Below are 7,414 nucleotides of genomic sequence, written 5' to 3'. Positions count from 1 at the left end.
GCACTGAGACATCCTATAGCGTTTATAGGACCCCAGCCATTGGCTGGCTGGGGGTGGGGTGGGCGGGGTCTGGGGCACGTCCGGGGCGGAGCTCTGCCGGGATGGGGCCAGGGGAGGGGGAGCCGAATGGCGTCCTGCTGGGACCTGGACCTGGCACTGGCTGCGGGTCTCCCCGGCTTTCTGGGTCCCGGTAGCTTGCTCGCTGTGTGACCCTCCGCAAGTGTGCACACTTCTCTGAGCCTCAGCGGCCTCTGGCAAAATGGTAGAGCTCATACGAGCTGTAAGACAAACTAGGAGCGGCATAGAGTACCGCTTAAGAGCGAGGACTCGAGTCCTCACTCTGCCACCAGATAACTTCGGTAATCTAGCGATAATGATAGTACCACCTCATAGGTTTGTTATGAAGATTAAGTGAGTTAATATTTGTAAAGTGTTTAGAACAGAACTTATGTGGTAAGTGGTATTTAAGTATTTGTTAGACAGACTACGGGAGGTCTTGCTCCGGGATTTTCTCCCTTCCCCTCTCCACCCCCACATTCCTGTTTCTAAGCCAGGCCTTGCTTTAGCACAGGCTGGGCCCTTTGCCTGCAAAACCATACCCATCTCTTCTCTGGACTTTAATATCACCTCCTCTGTGAAGCCTTCCTCTACGCCTGACAGTACAAGTGAATCTATGATAACAGGTAAGTGTGAAAAATATGAATGGTAACACAGGAGACTTTGGGTTTGAACGAGCTCAATTGTATACCAGCCCTCGTGTGATCCTAGGCAAGATGCTGGCCCAAGAGATTCTGTTTTCTTCTGGGTAAAACGGGATGAAAACCACCACCAACTTCATGTGTAATCATGAGAGTTACAACGTGCAGATAAGCTCGTGAAGTTCTTGGCACATGTTGACTTGAGGTAAGTCCCCCTTTAGTGGTAGTATTATTTCACCTTATTTCATCTGATTTCATCTCGTTTTCTCTTCTAGACCTGTGTCTCACTTGAGACACAGTGAAGGGAAAGACCCCTAGTCCAAAGATCTGGACAAAATCCAGACTTTAGACTGAGGGCCCCTTTCCCTATGGAGAGTACCTGGGAGAGGCTACTTTCTGTTGGGAAGGAGGAGCCTGAGCTGACCACATGCACCCTGGAGTCCTCCATCTGGGCTGTGGGTCCAGTGCTGGCCAAGAGGCCACCCTGGTTGGGCAAGGAGCCCTGGAAGGGGAGCCCTTCTGGGCACACCTCTGCCCATAAGCTCCTATTTCAGTGGTCTCCCAGCTGCTCAACCTAGAAAGCTTGGGGCCACCTCTCCTCGTCTGATGCCAGGGGCCCCTAGTCCTGTTGATTTCATCTTCTGTACCACCCTAGCCTCCTTCCCTTCCTGCTGTCTGTAGCACCTCCAGCACATCTGGTCTCACCTCCTCTAGTGCTGACCCTCACTCTCCTGTTGGTATATCCAAGAGGAAACAGGGTCCAGCCTGGCCAGCCAGGCCCCTGGGGCACCAGTTTACAGGCTCAGCCTCACCCCTCACACCAGCACTTTCTACATCTGTACCCTTGCTCAGATTGTTTTCTCTGCCTAACTCCCTCCACCCCCACCTCACCAAGCCAAAATGCTTCTGGTGACACGAAGCACCCCTGGAACAGGGCCCCCTCCAGGAAGTGTCCCTGAGTCCTCCAGGAGGGAACTGTTCTCGCCTTCACCCTTTGGTGCTTCTTAGTGTGCTGCTCTTCCCGTCCGTCTCCTCGCAGACTGATCACCTTGAAGATGGCTTCTGTAGCCGAGACACACAGGTGAAGGAGTGAAGGAAGAAGGCAGGAGTGAGCAGATGAGCTGCTAGTCTGCCAGTTTCCTGCCAACACCAGCGTCTCCTTAAGTCCCTGTTCAGTTTCGTCACTTCTCTGCTCAGTCTCTCCATAGCTCCCTGTCTCCTAGCACATCCAGTCTGCTGTGTATGCCTCTTCCCAGCTCTGGGTATGCCCCACTCAGCCCATGGGTCACACTCATCATCACACTTTCCTTCTCTAAGCTGGCCCTTTGCTGGCCATTTCCCCCAGGGACAGAGGCAGGCTCCTGGAGCTCTCAAACTGGAGAGGATGCAAGAGGGGTGATGCACAGCACCAACAGCAAGTTGGGTGGACGGGGATAAGAATGGATATGAGAGCAGAACTCGTACCACAGAGAAAGGTGAGGGAGTAAAGGGAGCTTTAAGGAAGGGAGAGGGCTTGCTGAGCAGGGTATAGCAGGCTGAATACAGGTTCACCAGGTGGGTCAGAGGGAAGGCCATTCTTGGCAGAGGGAAGAACATGTGCAAAGACAGTAGACAGGCAGAGTAATTGCTGAAGAGGAGAAAGAATCTCTAGAGTCTAGACACTCAGAGACAGATGGGGAGCCCTGAATTCAGACTCCTGAGTCCCAGCTCTGCTATTTACATGCCAGATATCACTGAGTAAATCCCTTCTTTCTGAGCCTCGAGACCCACATCAGTAAAATAGGTGTAACAACCCCTTCCTTGGTTGACCAGAGGAAAAACGGATGTGTATAAAAGTTTATCCAAATAAACGGTACTAATGCATGATGTCAGAAATTCAATCAAAGCCCCTTCCTACGGTCAGGGTGGGACTTGAAGACAGAACAGAGTGGCCAGAAAAACAGCTTTACCTTCGCCCCACCCCACCATATTTGTCCAAATAGACTCCCATTATCTGCTTGAAATTTCCGATTCTAGATGTTCTGTCTCGGTGAAAGTTTAATGATCCCTAGAGGGTACTGTATCGAGATAAATTCAACAGAAGCTATTGACACTGATGAAATATTAGATTCTCAGGTGGGATAGTTTGGTTTTTGGGTGGCTGAGTCCTGGGAAACAGGATTTAACTCCAGCCAGGGAGGGGACACCAGAGAAAGCCAAGGAAGAGAGCCTGAAAGGTTGGAATGCCTGGGAAGACAGGAGCAAATGCCCCAGGGGGGTCCTGAAGGTGCAGTTTAAGCCAGAAAGCCAGGCTAAATAGCGCCTGGGGCTGGAGCGGAAGGGGTTGGAAGCGAGAGGAGAGGAAGATGAGGGAATTCGAATGAGAGAAGTTAAGGAGGTGGGGTCAAACGCCAGGTATAAGGCTTTATTCAGTGGGCAGTGGGGAGCCATGGAGGGTTTTTGAGCAGGAAAGGACCTGAGGAAAGCTCAGCCTCCCCTCAAGCCTACCCTATCCTGGGGCTTTAAAGTGGAGTGTAAGGATGCCCCCCTCCCCAAGCTGAGCTCACACTGGAAGCTTTGTTCCCTGGATGCTACCTTTAGCCCAGGAAGGAACTCGGACTTTTTGGTTCCAAGCACTTCTAGCCCTAGCCAGTCAGGAAAAGAGCTCCCTGGAGCTGGCGGGGCGGTGCCAGGTGGCCAGGCGGATGCTGGCGGTCTGGTGCGTGCCTGCATGCACACTCCTGGTCTCCAGCGGCGCTGTGCGCTGTGCGGGGGCAGTCGCAGCAGCCCCGGAGTCTGCAGTGAGTAAGACTACCCGGGAAAGAGTTTTTTTTGTTTGTTTGGTTGGTTGGTTGGTTTTTTTCGCCTTTAAAGGCAAGCGTTCCTGGCAGCCAGAAGAAAAAAAAATGCTTTGTTGAGTCAGCTGTAGCTGATTCAAGTGGTGCTGGCGGGGCTGGGGCTGGGACGGGAGAGCCCCTGATCCATAGGAGGTTCTGCCCCACACAGTCTCCCAGGCTGCGGGTAAACACAGCGGTGGACTCCTGGAAGGCCTGACGGGCCAGGCGGGACAGTTCTGTGTGCTTAATATTTTCCTTCTGACTTGCTCACCTGTTCCAACCACCTGCTCTCAGAGAACTTTTCAGCTTCCTTTCTTTATTGTTTCACCTACCCTTCTCCGGCCCTCTGCGCGCTGTCTCATTAGGGCCACCACCTGCTCACCGCTGCTGATGGGGAATATTGAAGGAACACTTCCCCCGTTCTCTTCTGGGCGCCAGGCTTGTCTGTCCAGCTGCCTCCAGATCAGCCCTCTGAATGTTGCACAGATACCTGGTCCTCACCATGTTTAAACTCCTCCTGCTCTCACACCCTTCCTGGTCCCCACTCCAGAGATGGCTCCTCTAGCCACCAAATTGCCCAAGCCAGAGATCTGACATCTTCTTTGACTCCCCTCCCTCCTTCTTTCCCAATATTGAGTCAATCCTGTGGACTTTGTCCTTCCAAAACATCCCTGGACTCCATCCCCTCCGCTTCATCCCACTGGCCTTGCACTAGTTCTCCCCATTCACGCTTGCACCTGCCACCTCACTGGTCTCTCTCAAACACCCAGCCATCGCATCATTCCCTTTTTTAAATATCCTTACGTGGCTGGCAACAATGTGGCTACATCCCACAGACATAATGTTGAGTGAAGTAAGCCACATGCAAAAGGAGTGTGATTTCACATATACAAAGTTCCAAAACAGGCAAACTTATCTATGGAATTAGAAGTCTGGATAATAGTTACCCTTAGAAAGAGGATAGTGATGGCGAGGGGGGCTGATAACCAGGGCTGGTACTAGGATGAGGCAGGCTCCACATTACTGAGATCTCCGTTTTGCCCTGAGCTTTAATATGGCTCAACGTGGCCCTGTTACTAATCCTGTCTCTATGTCAAATTTTGGTATTTTGTCATCATGGATTTTTTTGGCATTAATTTTGACTTTTAAAAAATATTGCATTAAAAGCATTAATTATCTTGATGCCTGAGCTGTGCGGCATCCCCTTGCATTTTACTCAGGAGGTGAGTTCCTCACTTGTCACATCCTAGTCCTGACCTGCTGGTGATGTTTTCTGATCAGGGTGCTGGTTACATGCGTGTGCTCAGTTGGTGAAAACTCATGAGCTGGACAATTTCAGTGTTTGCACTTTTCTGTATGCATATGATGCTTCAATTAAAAAAAATTTTTTTTTACTTTAAAAAATTCTTCTGTAGTTTCAAGGAAAGGACTGTTGTCTGCTTCATGTAGCAGCCCCAGCACCAAAAAAAGGTACCTGGCACACATTGGGATGCAGTACATATTTGCTGAGTGAATGAATACAATCGTATTCCAGTTAATTTAATCCCCACAGGGACTCAATGAGATAAATATTTTCCTCTCCATTTTCTAAATGAGAAAACTGAGATTCAGGGTTGTGAATTAGTTTGCCCAAGATCTTATGGATAGTAGGTGTGAGTTCTAATACTTCAATTAAAAAAATAAACAGAAACTGACCTGCAGGACTTGCTCAGGCACCTGACCCAGCACCAGCACAAGCAGTGCACTGGGGCCTGGCTCTTCTCACTGAGATGACAGTTATTTGAGCCGTATCTTTCCCCAGATAATTACCTCCTTGGGATAGGGGCTCAGGCATCCTTACCTTATCTGTGTCCAGCCAGTTACTTTGCACAGGGAAGACACTCTACATGTTTAATAAATGAACGAAGCAAAGAGTGAATAAATGAGAAGGCTGGCAGTGCTATGTGGTGCGTAGAGGACAGGTTTGCTGTGTGTCTTTAGGCTTATTACTCAGCCTTCCTGAGTCTCAATTTCCCCAGCTGTAAAATGGGAATAATATCAGTACTCCCCTCAAAGATTTGGTGATAACAAGAAGTGAGAAGTTGACTGTCAGGTGACTGGCATATAACAAATATTTGAAAAATGGGAACTATTTTTTTGTCATTTCCAGTGTTTCACTTCTCGAACCCTGATTTACTCGGGGTGGTAGGAATCTATCTCTTTCGATTTCCATATGTTGCTTTCTGGGGGGTCTCCGGAGTTGAAAGGAGGGGACCTGATGCAGCCCCCAGGAGCTTTCTTCCTCCGGCCCACAGAGAGGATGAGAGCTGGGACAGTCTGCAAGTCTGGCTTTCGGGCCCAGCTCCACCCTGCCAGTGGTGCCATCTTTGAGGAATTGCTTCTTCTTTATGAGCCTCAGTATTCTCTCTGTAAAATGGGGTTCAGAATAACCTTGACGTCACAGGGCTCTGTAGAGGTTCAGTGGCCTATCTCAAGGCCTAGCCCACGATAGGCCTTCCATGAAGTTTGTGCCCCAGGGTGCGAGGGAAAAGCAAGGAGGCCAGAGGCTCTCAGAGACCCTGAGAAGTCCAAGGACTGATGGGAAAAGCAAATAAATAGCCTGGGTAGGCTCCATTTTGTTCATAGAACCTTATTTCTCCTGAGAAGTGACATAATAAGGCCATTTATGCTGATGCACCTGTTTGTACAAAACACCTTCCCATATGTTATTCCTTGGGTCCTTCCTACACTTTGTGCTGAGGGCAAGACCATATTTATTCACATACCCATTGCACAGATGAGGAGACTGAGGCACACAGAGGTTAAAGCCACTTGCTTGAGATCACACCAAAGGAGGAAATTAAGTAGTAAATCGAAGGTCTGAGAGCTGGACCTGTTAACCTCTAAGTACCACCATACAGCAACTTGGAGCCAAAAGAAAGCACAGAGCTCACCTTCTGAGTGAGCTGCTATGGCCCAGTGGGCATCCGGCTATGCCCGCTCCCCCCGCCCAGCCCACACCTGGATGCCACCTGGAGTCGCATGAACATTTGTCACAGAGGAGCTGGTTGACTCACTCCCTTATACTGGCGCTGACTCACACTCTAGAAGGTGAGAGCGAGCACTGGTTGAAAGCCTGGAGAAGTCCTCCCTTCCTCACTGAGGCTAGATATGAATACCCCCAAATCCACGGCGGTTTAGCTCTTAAGAAAGGGAAAGAAAGCACTGTGGGCTGGCTGGAGGCAGACATCGCTGGGCAGTGGTTTGACTCCACTCTGGGCAGTTACAGATTTGCTGGGTGACTTCAGGCAAGTCATCATCCCTTTCTAAGCCTCAGTCTCTTTGGTTTCATAATGAAGGGGTTGCAACAGATGATTTCCAAGGCCCTTTACAGCATCTCCAAGGCCCTTTCAGCTCCGGATTGAGAAGACTTTTTATGTGTGTCGACAGTTTGCTATGTGCAGGTGCAGGGCTCAGTGACCAGTGTGGAATTACCCCCTTAACTCTCATAACGAATCCTAGACATACTCTTGCTATCTCGCTTCATAAAGGAGGAAACTGAGGCACAGTTTCAGAGTAATCTGCACGCAAGCAAGAGGCAAATCTGAGAAATTAAACCTCTTCTGCCCCCAAGGCTCTCATAAACTGGTCTATTCTCACTCCCTTTATCCTCTCTGACCTCAGTTTCCTCACTAAAACAATTGTTGTAAGATATACACAACATGAAATGTACCATTTTAATCATTTTAAAGTGGCATTTAGTATATTCACACTGTTGTGCAACCGTCACCACTATCCATCCCTGGAACTTTAACTCCCCACTCCCCCTTCTCCCCAGCCCCTGCCACCGTTCTACTTTCTTTCTCTACAAATCTGACTCTAAGTACCTCGTATAAATGTCCCTCATCTTTAAAAACGTGA

General features: G+C 49.5%; 1 long non-coding RNA gene across 1 annotated transcript in view; it reads left to right on the top strand.

The window, feature by feature from the left end:
* Positions 1 to 117: 117 nt before the first annotated feature.
* The window catches only part of LOC116282984 (uncharacterized), a 94,857-nt gene continuing 87,560 nt past the window's right edge, over positions 118 to 7,414 (top strand). The window contains exons 1-3 of the long non-coding RNA XR_012079210.1: positions 118 to 453; positions 567 to 683; positions 769 to 903. This is a non-coding gene — a long non-coding RNA (uncharacterized lncRNA). The remainder of the gene's footprint in view (positions 454 to 566; positions 684 to 768; positions 904 to 7,414) is intronic.

Source organism: Vicugna pacos, chromosome 13 (genome assembly GCF_048564905.1).
Source record: "Vicugna pacos chromosome 13, VicPac4, whole genome shotgun sequence".
Lineage (NCBI taxonomy): Eukaryota > Metazoa > Chordata > Mammalia > Artiodactyla > Camelidae > Vicugna > Vicugna pacos.
Note: the sequence above shows the minus strand (reverse complement) of the source record. Positions and strands in the feature narration are given on the sequence as shown.